This window comes from Lutra lutra, chromosome 8 (assembly GCF_902655055.1).
Source record: "Lutra lutra chromosome 8, mLutLut1.2, whole genome shotgun sequence".
NCBI classification, from domain to species: Eukaryota; Metazoa; Chordata; class Mammalia; order Carnivora; family Mustelidae; genus Lutra; species Lutra lutra.
In genome coordinates, this window is record NC_062285.1 from 111,116,131 (window position 1) to 111,130,578 (window position 14,448).

At 34.2% G+C, this 14,448-nt stretch overlaps 1 protein-coding gene across 3 annotated transcripts in view; it reads right to left on the minus strand.

Moving 5' to 3' along the window:
* The window catches only part of MGAT4C (MGAT4 family member C), a 746,802-nt gene that overhangs the window by 21,963 nt on the left and 710,391 nt on the right, over nt 1–14,448 (minus strand). The gene's annotated exons all lie outside the window — the stretch shown is intronic.

The following is a 14,448-nucleotide window of genomic DNA, read 5'->3' on the forward strand; positions in this document are numbered from 1 at the left end:
TAATAACTGGCAGAAGAAGTATGAAACTTAGTAGCTTCATTCAGATAGTTTTAAGATGGCACCTCAGGGATCTGAGCTGCTGCCTCCCAATGGCTTCCCTCTGACCTTTAACGAAGTTAAAATACTTACTCCTAATGTTTTGCTTGTATGCAGTTCTGCATCTTTTACAATGCAAAAAGCAAGTGATCACAATTAAAGACTACAGATCAACTAACTTTGAAGTTCGACAAGACTGACTCTCTCTGAATTTTGGATACATGGCAGTGTGTGTGGTTGTAGGGACATAACTCCACAGAAATGGGCTACATCCTTCTTCATAGATGCAACACTGAAACTACTGCAACCACAATGAATACAAGTGGAAGGACTGAAAACTTCCAGACAGTCCAGAAAAAAGTAGCTAAAAAATTAGATTTGCTTGGAGGTCAGGCAGATGGGGGTGGGGGCGTGGTAAGGATTAAGCAAAATTTAATAATAACCCTTTCTGGAATAGAGTTCAGAAGCTGCATTTACAGGTCAACTAAATGCAAAACAGCCAGTCAAGCAGCACAATACTGTTTTTAGAAACAAATGTTCATACAGTTTATTAGAACTTTTCATTCTACAAGTCTGGTGCTATCAAAGTTTTGTCACAGGGTTGAAGTCACCTATCTCTGAGCAATTTTAAATTAGGAGGATTTTTGAATACCCTATTTGAAACACAGGAAGATAGCTTCATAGTGCTAAAACTTGAACAAGTTTGGCAAAACCTCTGGCTGCAGCTAGACCCTAGGTATGGAAGCTAAATTTGCATGCAAATGGGATGGATCCAGCAGAACTTTGCAATTGCCAACACCAGTGTCAGCATCCCTGTGTCTGAATACAGTTCCTGGGGAAATACAACAGAGCTCTAAGAAAACTTTGATGGACCCTCCTTTGGAAAACATCATTGAGCAGAATCAGGCCCACATTAGAGGTAAAGCTGAGAAGTGAAAACCATTCTGCATGTTAGTTCTGGAATCCCTACCCCTGGTTAGAGACATGTAGGGATTGAACTATTTAGAAGTATGTAAGGCCAAGAAATGTGAAACACTATTTCGTTTCTCAAAGGATCAACAGTAAATTGTCTTATATGTGGACATGCTTTCCTACATAATTCCTTTCCTCCTTAGGCTCATTCTGTGCATCAGTTTAAGAAAAGTACTGTTCTCTACATTTGCCTCACATTTTCATCTCCATGGATTTGCTCTCTTTTATTTCTAACTTCCACTTATTGAAATTTAATTTTAGATCACCAAAATGTTGCCTTCTTGCTGAAGATTTCTCTGAACCCCATTTTCAGTCGTTTGGTTTTCACTTTCTTGAATTCTTACTATTTTATCTATACTTCTCTTAATTTACTTAATACTTTCTACTTTTTTAAAAAAGATTTTATCTAGGGGCGCCTGGGTGGCTCAGTGGGTTAAAGCCTCTGCCTTTGGCTCAGGTCATGATCCCAGGGTCCTGGGATCGAGCCCCGCATCGGGCTCTCTGTTTCGTGGAGAGCCTGCTTCCTCCATTCTCTCTCTCTCCTGCCTCTCTGCCTACTTGTGATCTCTGTCTTCAAATAAATAAATAAAATGTTAAAAAAAAAAAAGATTTTTTTTTTTAAAGATTTTATTTATTTTATTTATTTGACAGAGAGAGATCACAAGTAGACAGAGAGGCAGGCAGAGAGAGAGAGAGGGAAGCAGGCTCCCTGCTGAGCAGAGAGCCCGATGCGGGACTCGATCCCAGGACCCTGAGATCATGACCTGAGCCGAAGGCAGCGGCCTAACCCACTGAGCCACCCAGGCACCCCCCCAAAAAAAGATTTTATCTATTTGACAGTTTACTTGACACAGAAAGAGAGAGAGATCACAAGTAGGCAGAGAGGCAGCCAGAGAGAGAGGGGTTCCCTCCTGAGCAGAGAGCCCAATGTAGGGCTCAATCCCTGAACCCTGAGATCATGACCTGAGCTGAAGGCAGAGGCTTAACCCACCGAGCCATCCAGGTGACCCTACTTTCTACTTCTTGATAGTGTTTTTATATGTTTTATTTCTCTTCAGATTCTGAGCTTCTTGTATGTGGAATTTTTTTTAAAAACTTCTTATCATGTGGTGCCTGTGTGGTTCAGTTGATTAAGTATCTGACTCTTGATCTCATCTTAGGTCTGGATATCAGGGTCATGAGTTCAAGCCTCACATTGGACTCCATTCTGGGTGTGGAATCTACATAAAAACCAGAAGAAACAAAAAATCATATCACTTTCATACTTGGAGAAGTGTCTTTTTTTTTTTTTTGAAGGACAAACAACTACTGGTGTGTGTGCATTGCATTACAGAAATCTTGAACTTGAGGCTATGAGAAAACTACAAGTCAATGAAATTGGTATTTCTTTCCACACCACTCTCACATCTCATCTAAGAGCTTCCGTGCCATGACCTAGACCTACAATGTAATCTCTAGGCATTTTGGTTGCAAAAATGCAAAATTTAACGTTGTCCGTTATCAAAGCACCATAGACTCTTCTGTGTTTATTTTATAATTTAAATGAAAAATAAAGATAATGCTACTTGTTAGTTTTAGTATTTGGTGGATTGAAATGTTTCACAACCGAGATAAATCAAGATCTTTTAGAAAATTCAAGAAATGCAGCAGCAAAAAAAATAATAATAGTAATGTTGACACTGTGGGTGCTTTGAGGAACACTAGCAAAATAGAGTAATTAGTTTGTGCCAGGAGAGCCCGAGACAGATGTAATCTGATTTAATATCAGAAATCAGATATGATGGAAAGTTTTAGAAGCCACATAATATTGGGACAGATATTTGGATCTGTTGGACCACCTGCTTATCTATACTACCTCACACATATGCACATATAGGTATAGAAATAAAGACTCTGACATTGTAACATTATAAATATGTATTTCGAATCATTACTCATCGACACAGACAAAGTATTCGTTGCACAAACACTTCATTATTTTTCTTCTTGGGAAGACACTGTGGAAATTTTTGTGCTAGTTTTGATCAGCTCAGGAAAAATGGTCATTTATTAAAGAATTGATGCTGATATGAAGTGACAAGTGAATTATTATACCACAGAGCAGTTTGCTTAGAGTGCATATGCTTGTGCATGTTACCACAGATTCATCATGTTTCTAGAATGTTACTTGGACTGTATGCAACAAACCACCAAATGTTAATGAGCTCAGTTCTCTCTCTAGCTCTTTAGGGTAAAATCACATGTCCCCAGTGCAAACTATTCCATGGCTATATAAAAGATTGGGAAAAAGGGAACCCATATCCCATCTGAATGAATGTGGCTAAACTGTCTATCCCAAGGCACTAAGCCTTAGTTTACATTTTATTTAATAGTCTATTTTTAAATCAACAAATGGAAAAGTAAAATTACATTCTCACATTCTCCAAATCCTATGGGCTTGTAGACAACAATTAACCCCACATTAAGGAAAATCATGAAAGAAGTCTTGCCATCAACTGTTCATCTGTCTGACATGTGCCTTTATGTGTATCTGACTTGCTTGGCTTGCCTTTTTTAATGCTCGCCCAATTTGTTTTTCTACTTTGTGGAAGGCTGCACACACCCTCAGGGCAGTATTCAATACTTTCTGATGAAAAGAAAGAATGTTGCTGACATAGCAAAAGCTTCAGGAAGTCACAAAAATGAGAAGGGTTTTACAAAACTGATTATCTTTACATTTTGTACATAGAGCTCAGAAGTTGATGGAAAAATGTAATTTTTTTTGTAATTGTTTTTTAATGTAAGATTTTTTTCTTACAGTCTCCTTTTGTATGGTCTACTTGTAGCTGTAGCTATAGGTGGTAGCAAAGTAGAAAATTATAGAGTCTAGATTATTCCTTAGGGTTCACAGTGATGACCAGCAAGATTTATTTTCTGGTTTACTTTAAGCAGATAGAAACAAAGAAAATGTGTGACATTGACAAATGGGAGGTTTCCTGTCACTGACTATTAAAATAGTAAAACTTGAGATGAGGATTGGGAAGAAAGAAAAATCTTTTCAACACTGGAGCTAAGACCAGAAATATGCAATATTTACTGACTCCTTTTTTAGACTATCATTCTCTTATAGGTTTTGAGTTTCTTTCCCTTGAGCTGAGAAAGGCTGGCTGGAGTGGAAACAATAATGGCCAACATGGAACTAAGCACTTTAGCAAGAATATAGGGACTAGTACTTTGACAAATTATGGTCATGCGAGTTTTTTTTTTTTTTTTTAAGATTTTATTTATTTATTTATTTATTTATTTAATTTGTCAGAGAAAGAGAGAGAGAGCACAAGCAGGCAGAGTGGTAGGCAGAGGCAGAGAAAGGGGGAAGCAGGCTCCCTGCTGAGCAAGGAGCCCAATGTGGGCCTCGATCCCAGCACCCTGGGATCATGACCTGAGCTGAAGGCAGCAGCTTAACCAACTGAGCCATCCAGGTGTCCCCATTCGAGTTGTTTTGAATTGTGGTGGGGAAGAAAGTGATGATGATGATGATAACTGACTCATTCAGAGGACTGTAAAACTAAGTTCAGTCTTCCACAAAAAGGTAGAGGGGCACCTGGGTGGCTCAGGTGGTTGAGCATCTGGCTCTGGATTTCTGCTGGAGTCATGATCTTAGGGTCATGTGATTGAGCCCTGTGTCAAGCTCCACTCCGCAGGGAGTCTGCTGGAGGTTCTCTCTCTCTCCCCCTTACTCTGCCCCTCCCCCCTGCTCTTGTTCTCTCTCCCTCTAAAATAAATAAATCTTTAAAAAAGAAACTCATGAGGTAGATAAGAATACATTTTGTGATTATCCTCACATTACAAATAAGGACACTAAAGATCAGATAGATTAAGTGATGTGCCCAGGAACAGCATATACTTGCTATATAGGTATGATAAATGACAGGTTTTCAAATCCCTGACTTTTTATGCATTTGAGTCTATGCAAACAGTTTATCAGAAAGACCTAAAAATTAGGTGCTTCCAAATCAAGCTAAATTTGGGGTTAAGAAATAATATTAAAGCACAATAATAATCATATTTCAATCATTAATATGAGAAGATAATACACAAGATGATTTCCCCCCAAAGGGATCATGCAAGCATTTATGCATAATTACTAGAATAGTATAAAAGTCTATAATACATTGTCTTAATAAAATTTTCACACATTTTTATATGGGAATAGATCAGGTAAACTGTAACTTGAATTCAGTAATGCCAAATATCAATTTAAGTGGATAAATATGATATATGCATAAATATTTTATCAGTTAAATAATATACTTAAAACTAATTGTTTTCCTCTTTAAGTATGAATTGTTTTTCCTAAGTTTGTTAATAAATTCTAAAATCAGAATGAATGAGTCTGTGATAGATAATTCATTACCAGTTATGTTTCCTTTCATTCAAGCACATATGAAGTTCAACCTGTGTACCACGTGTCTTGTTAGACAATGCAAGTTGACTGCAATTTCATATCCAGCCTAACTAGAAGTGGTGGGGGGACCAAAAAACCTTATCAAGGAAGTAAAATAAAAGCACATATCATGTTTGGAAATACTTTCCTGGTGGCTATTATCAAGAAGTTTTAGAACTATCATTAAGTGATGGTTTAGCCTGTGTTGCCCTATATGTTACATATTGCTTTTGACTTTCAGTATTTCCTGAAGTTTCACTATCACATGAAATTGTGCTAGAGAGAAAAGATTAATAAATTCATTTTCTTGCACTACTGTTTAGTGCAAGGTAAACGGAAAGTAAATTACATCCATAAAGTGTTAGAATATGACATTAGACATGTGTGCTTATGTAGAAACACGAAACACAGAAAGAAGGAAGTTGCCTTGTCTACTTGGAAGTTGATGCCTTCAGGAAATGTTCCATAGGTGAGAGGATGGCAGATGGAATAGGGTAAGGGTGGGGAAGATTCCAAATAGGGGTACAGCAGAGAGCAGCATGTCATATAACATTTGTTTTTGAAGTTATTATTTTTTCTCCTTTCTTAAAATCTTACAGCCATCTAAGCAGAAACAGTACACATTAATAAACTACTAAGATATTGACAAATGAAATGAACAGACTGGTTTCAGACTTGTAGTCCATAATAATTTTATTTAAAAGGAAGAGAAATATGAGAAAATATGAGAAAATATGAGAAAATATCTTGGGACTTTATGCCCCAAGGGAAATGCTCTTGTCTCATAACTGCCACTTGCAAAAGCTCTCTTTATTTTCCAGGGGCAAAATAAAATATTTTATTCTGATATGTAAAGTCATGAGAAATAAAACTCAAGTATTTTTTCTTCTTAAAAATACAGATACCCACTAAGTCATTTAGAGATGAATTAAGAGCCAAGAATGGAGAGACATGGTGGAAGGCTGCAGCTTTTCTTTTGCCTGTAATTCTGAATTTAAGAAACTAATAGGAATTAGAGGTTCTCATATTGAAATTGAATCTGAACAGTAAAGCTGGACTTTGTATTCAATACTGCAAAGCTTAGGTGCCTGGGTAGTTCGGTCGGTTGAGCTTCAGAGTTTAAGTTTCAGCTCAGGTCACGGTCTTAAGGGTCTTGGGATTGGATTGAGTCTGGTGTCAGGCTCTGGGCTCAGCGGGGAGTCTGTTTAGAGATTTTCTCTATCTGCCCCTCCCCACACTCTCGTGCCTCAGTGCCGTCTCTCTCAAATAAGGAAGTAAATTGTAAAACAAAAATAACAAAAAAAGCCCTCTTCAATTTCCTCTTAAAATTTAATAAAGTCTGACCTTCCTTTTGTGTCTTCAGACTTGCCTATGGTTTACCATAGTTTGTGTCAAATTGCAGTTCTTCTGCTATTCCCAAATAGACTCAAAATAAATAATAAATATATACATACATACACACTACAAAATTCAGTTCTCTTTCATTGCCTTTGAAGTTTCTAGAATCAAGAAATACATTAATAGAACTGTATCCAATGTTCAATTAGAATACATTAGTCCTTGTTTATAGCCACTAGAAGTGGGAACTGAATATCATCTATTCACAAACTGTGTATGCTTATGATGACTATAACATTTACATAGTTTGGAGTTTACAAGGATAAGTGCCAATGAATTTTGGTTCTGGTTTATTCCCATCAGAAAGGTAGAGTTGAGGTGGGTAACTTACAGATTACTGCAATATCAAGAAATCTGAGAAATGAATATTTTTCTGTATCTTTAAAACTCTTCTTAAATGAAAATGTTCAATATAATTTGTCAATAAATCACCTCCACATATTCTCTTTGATCTAAGACCTAAAAATGTTCTTGTTGTATATTTATTAGTCTTATATATGTGAAATTTTAACTATGTAAAAATGCATAGAGAAAACAAAGAACTACAATGACATTAATATTGGTTATATGTGTTTCATACAAATATCATGAGTGGTTATTACTTCCTTATACTCATCTATACTACCTAATGTTCTGTAATAGACACATAACACATTTAAAACAAAATATTTGTTTTAAAAAGCAACTAAAATTCTACATATATTTTTAAAAATATGCAAAAAGCATGAAGTAAAAATGCTAGAACATATTAGTTCTGAAGGCAAAAAATGTGTTCTGAGCTGAGGAATATTTCAATTCTTTCTCTTTTTATATTTTGTAAAATTACTGTTCACATATTAATTTTATGGGAGATACAGTTTTCGTTTCTAAAAAGACTCATAACTGTACTTCAGTATCTAAATGGACAACTTAGGCCATAAAATTCTACATCATAGTTCTAGACAGATCATAATTTCAGGTCGACCAGAAGTGTTAATTCAGATATAAGAAGACAAATATCATTAACCATCCTGCAACCTGCTCTTGATGAAATTGAATAATCATTTCTATAGTTAAATGCTCAAATGGAAAGCCTGTAGGTATCTGTGGCCTAAGGATTCTTATAGCAATGGTATAACTGATATTTGAAAAAATATATTGTAAATCTAAATTTTACTCATTTATTTTGTTATCAGAAATCTTTAAAAATTCTAATGTATCAGTTTAATTTTTTTTTTCAATTACCAGGTTCCTAAGGTTAGGATTAAACCTAGTAATATTAACAGTTGTATAACAACATTAGTTCATCTGGTTTACCCTCAAATGAAAATAGAAGCAAAACTTTGCCTTTTCCCTGTGGCTACTGATTTCTTAAAAATAGATTGTTAAGTGATTTAAAATAAATAAATAAATTTAAATATAGATTCATTACTAGTTCCTTAAACATAATTTTTATACTAACCTTTCAGTATCTCTTCCTTTTCATTCACCATGGTAGGAATTACTTTATTGATTAGGAAGCTATGGCCTGAGTGCATAATGAAAATCTGTAATGAAAAACTCATTTGAGAAAGAAATTAATAATTTCAACAGTGAAATTCAATTTTCCTATGTTCATTCTTGTAATCTATTTTGCATTATTTCCCATGTGTACCCTGAATATCACTGACTCATGGCATTGTGCAGATAATCGATTAAAATGAAAGAATTACATAAAATTTGTTTCTTCAAGGCTAACCTCCAGCTCTTTTATATTAAAATAATTATATTTCTATATTCAATAGCTATGAATTTAACAGTTTTGCAAATATATTCATTGTTGAGAAATTTATAGAATAATATTTTCATATGTTGTTTCAGGAATTCTATAATTTATTGAAGAAAATAGTCTATTAACTAAGAAACCACTAAAAAAAATCTACATGTTAGGGAAATATATTATATGCTAGACACTGTGCTACAGGACTTTTTACATGCACTATCTATGTTAAATCCTCCTAGGACTTCAAAGACTAGATGCTATGATATCTATTTTTTAATCAAGAAAAAAGGCCTTAGGGAATGTTTAACAAACTTGTCCAGGTTCACATAATGGTTGAGATTCAAACCAAATATCATATATATATATATATATGATATAGTATTTTTATAATATACATTATATATATGGTGATAAATTAGAAATACTGCTTATAATACTATAGATATATTCTGTGGTTGTGATGGCATGTATATGTCCTGAAATCTTATGTTTTTGCTAACATAAAAATTAAAGAAGGAAAACTAATGTTAAAATAAGCAAGGTAAATATTCAAATTCCATTCATAAAGAGGGAGCTATAAAAAGAAACTATATTGCTTTCATTGTTTAATTACATAGTAATGTAGGAATGTAAAAGAAATAGAAGCAGTGAAATTTTCCTCCACCCCAAAGTTGCTATCAGAAATAACCAGTTCCCCCCATAATTTAATTTTTCAGGACTTTTCTACACACACACAGACAGCACACACACATCTACTTAAAATAACACAAATTCACTGAACCACATTATGTGTATTGTTTGTGTCTTTTTGTTTCTTAACATATGTTGAGATCTTTCCGTGTCATTACAAATAGGGTTCTATATTATTTAAAATTGCTGAGTCATCTAATCGCAACATTTATTTGACCCTCACACATACATCTGTAAGTTTTTTCTAAATATTCTCTATTATGAAATATACTACAGTGATATAGTGAAAATTCTTATAGCATTGTGTGTGATTTTTGGATATAATCTATGAATGAAAAGCTGGGTTAAAGAGTAGCTACATTTATGATACATACTGCTAACCCTCTTTAACCTTGTAATATATCCCTGTGTACTGAACGTAACAGTATTAGAACTGGTTCTGTGTTTCTTGTTAGCATTTCAAAAGATCTTCCCGCCTCCCGATAAATTTAAGCAGATCTGAGAGATTGCTGTTGACAGCTTAGTTAAATGAGCTTTCTTAGCTCTTCCAATCTGTGTGTTTATAATTCTTCCAGAGCCAGAGACATTACTAAAAAGGATCCTTTCCAATTGAAGTAACAACAATGCATTTAAGTATGGTGCTATTTACTGAGTAGAAGGTGATCTCCATAGAAAATATTCATGTTTCCATCTGCATTGAATTTGGTTTCTTAAAATCATTATTAACCAGTTCTCAGTATATTATAAATAAATATGTCCATCTTCTTAAAAATAGTAACAAAGCAGAGCTATCATGAACCATTATTAGGAAACTCTCAGGAAATGGAGGATTTTTATCTTTGAAACTACACACCCCACCTCATAAGCAAACTGAACATATAGCGTCATAACAGGAGATGAAGAGGCTGCAAAAAGACCCTTGGCAAGCATTTTCATAGGTATTTTTCTGACTACTGGCTTTGCTGATAATTAAGCATTAAAAGACTTCTCCTATCTTCCATGTATCCTCAGAAACCATGTCTAGTGACTAACTCGAAATATCCTAGCAAAAAGTGTTATTTAGAGAAAATTAGACATTATTTTATTTTTTAATACATTTATTAGATTTTTATTTTGTGAAAATCATAATTTAGAAATCACCTATTTCTCATTTGTACTCCATTGGCTACTCTAATATTTAATTATTTAAATCAAATCATATAGTATAATATACTTTATTTCTTGTTGAGAATTTTTAGAGATGGATGTTTTTCCATAAAATTCATATGGTGAAAAACATTAATCGAGAATATAAGTCTTTAGAGACTACACATTTTAACTGTTTCCTATCCCGTTAAGAATGCTGGCCCAGTAATAAAATATTCTGGTTAATGGGAAATTACGCATTTCAACAATTAGCCAAAACTTGGAATTTATGTGAATACCTCTAACACTGAAACTATGTTAAACGTAGCCATGTATTATAATTTGTAAGAGTTTCGAATCTTCCTGTGCTCCATGGCCATCCATAAATTTTCCAGTATAATTTTCCAGAGATTTGACTAATGCTAAAATTCACTTCACTTTGCTAAGCACATCTTTGAAATAACAGTCTTAGACCTTAATGTGCTTATTCATTTTTTTCTTGAAAAATATTGGATATGTGCAATAATACTTCATCAGCATAAAAATATATATGTAGTTAGTAATAGCATATAATCAGTATAATATTTGATTTTATACATTCTCCAGTGACCTAAGATATACAAATTTTCCAGGCCTTAGAAGCAAGTGTATCTAGTCCAGAATCATCAACACAGGCTGTTTAAAACTCTTCCATCAAGTGCCATCTCTAAAGAATATCCTATATCCTTCATATCCCTCTGTCACACTCTGCAGTCTTTCCTTAAATCTGACCATGTCATTCTCAAGCATGAGACATTCCATAATTCCATTTACTGATGGTACAAAGTTCAAATTCTTGTGCATGTCATTAACATCTCCTGTCACTTTCTTCTGCCTTAATAGATGACAATACGCCACCCCAACAACGTGTTCTATGCCTGCTCAAAGACTCTCCACTCCTCCACTGCAGTAGCTCAAATGCTGCTCCTTCTTTGCAACACTGCCTGATTTTCCCTCTTCTATGTAGAAGTGATCAGTATTTTGAGTACCTTTGTGTAACTTGTCCATTGTATCAGCTTTAACCCCTTTATGGGTGCGATTATTCCTTTATGCAATTTTTCTCTTAATACACTATGGGCTCACTGAAGGCAAAGTATTTCCTGAGGAAAATGTATAACTCAGAGATATTCTGGAACATTTTTGAGTGGATTTTTAATAGATGAATTTGAAATTTGAGAACACAGACAAAAGCATCTCTTTAATTAAAATTTAAGAAACTGTTAGTGGAGCTTCAAAGAAAATGCTTCTAATTACAAGACACTATTTTATTAGTTTGTTTGCTATGTTGTATACAAAAGTGTGGGTGGGAGTTTGATCTCAGGGGGAGGTTCTGGGAGTTGAGAACAGGATGATTGCATTAAAACAAAAGACCCTGGTGAAGGAAATAAGAGGGAAAGAGCCATATTATGGCCATAAACAGCTAGATATGACCTATGATTTCTCATCACACACCGTCATTTAACTATATTTTCACTCTGCATGTAATTATTGCAATTTTTTACTATTGTAGTTTTGATCATTCAAACCGGAGTACCAAGCACTGTGTTTTCAATTTTGTAATTATTGTCTGCAGTATTTAACATAGTCAGAGTCATATGCTTAGCACTTTAAAAGACTGAAGTAATTAAAGACAAGAAGTAGTGAAATACCTGATTTTTTTAATGGACAATGGTACAAACATAAAAAGCTGATCTCCAAGCTTATATATAACCAGCATATTGAGGTTTTAGTAACTGCTGGCTCAGTGTTAAGAATTTTATGTGCTATATAATTCATCTGATGATCAGAGAAAACTTGTGAGATAGGCACCATTAATATCTTTTGTCATTTTACACATGTGGAAACAAGTTCATTTCTTCAAGATACGCAGTCTGGAAGAGATGCAGTAGGGAACTCAGAGGTAGCTGAATTCAGAACCCAGGATCTTAACCACAACACATTCTTCCTTCTCTGAATTTAGGATGAAAGGAGTTTCCTGTTTATTTCAGCATAGAATGGCATATCACAAAAGTTTTATTACGTACATTTTTGAGGTTGGAGATTAATCTGGAAAAGGCAAAATGAGTTAACATGAGAAAAATAGGCTTAATAAGTTAGCCCTTAAATCTGGAGACATGGAAAAATCACTCTAAGTGAAATCTTAAAAATGGGTTAGTAACGGAGCAACCATTTTACTCGAGGTTCTGTCTTTGGAAACCAAAGAGCTGGAATGGGAAAATAACGAAAATAAAGTCTATTAGTTATTGAAGATTATCTCTATTTTTACTGAAATAGCTAGACATTTGAATGAGAAGTTTGTCAATACACAGGGAGATAAATTAATTGGATACAAGTCAAAGTTCCAGTAAAAATTAGATTTTTTTTCATTTTCCAAGAATTTTAAAAACATTGTGTAAAACCAATTTGAATAATCCAAAGCTTCAGTATATTATTTTGTTCCATATTTTTGTGAATGGTACCTACTAAATGGTACAATTACTTTAAAATCATTTTTTGTGATTTAAATTGAAAATATTCATTGTTATATCTAAAAAAGATGTCTAAAAGTAAGATCTCTTACATCATATACTCACTTATTTTCAATACAGTCAAATTTTAGTATCAGAATTACATTTCCAGAAGAAATCTTTGTAATCAATTGTTTTTATTCAGATAGGATTATGTGAAGAATTACAATTTGTTTGGGGGTATCCATTTCTTTGGTGTGTTCATTCATTCTCATTTATTAATTTGTCACATTTTTTTGTGCTTACTGTGTATCTGGATAAAGCAAATATAATATAATATTTCCCACCAATAAGCTTAAGTCTTTTAATGGACAATCTTTTAAGTTCTGATTAAATACCAATGTATGCTCTGCTTAATAATATCTCTCTTAGCAGAACTATAATTAGAAAAGAAGGACAATATTGCTCTTACCCAAGGGAACTGTAACCTCAGCAATTAGACAAACCACTCAAGGTGTTTGTTCCTTGTACCTATCTGAGAGGTGATAGAGTCAAATAACAGCAAAGACAGGAAGAAGGCGGCAATTTCTTCCTCATACTCTTCCTGCAAGTTACTCATGGGGTTCCAAACAGTATTTTCCTCAAAATATGCATTAATTACTTTCCATAACAAAATTGTTTAGTCCATGTTCAATATACACCAACATTCTGCTGGGGGTTGGAGACAGAGGAATAACCAAGACAAAATTGTTTCTGCTCTAAGACAGCATACCATCTATAGGAACCAATTTCCAGAGCCCATCATCTCTACCTGGATGTACAGAATCTGTAGCTGGGTATGTTCTAAATCAAATTCATTTCCTGCTCCTCACCTCTCCTCTGCCCACATGTGTTCTTGGATCTATCTTTCTTATTTCGGCTAATGACAAGACAATGTCTCTGCACTGTTGCCTGAGGTAAAAATTCTCAGCATCATTCCTAATTCTTCCTCTGTTGTCCTCGCTTATGACTTATGACGCACACGATCCCACATGCAGTATGTAATCAAGTTCTGTCAATTCTATCTCAGAAATGTCTCTGACATTTTTCTGGTGGTTTTTTTTTTTTTTTTTTGTTTTGTTTTGTTTGTTTTTTCTTTTTTTCCTGATTGGCTTCCTCCTTCAAGCTAATGTAAGCTGTGTAGAGCAAGGACTTGATCTCTTTTGTTCACTGCAATATCCCTTGTTCCTAGAAGAGTTCCTGGCACATAGTAAGCCTTCAATAAATGTTTGTTAACTGAACTAATGACTACCTATTTCCAAAATAACATAATAACAATAAATATTTTTGGAGAATCATTAGTTGCCAGTCACAGACCTCTGTCCTTTGTAAAATTTTACATTTAATTTTTAAAATTACTCTAGAGTAGATTGGTACAACAGGATTGATTGGACTCAGAACCCCTTGTTTGTAGCCAGAGGGTTTTATCTGACTACCCTGCCCAAACCACTCATTCCTACAATTCATCTCCCATATTATTATTAGCATTACTTTTCTAAAGATTTATTATAATTCTGTTTACCTATTTGAAATCTTTC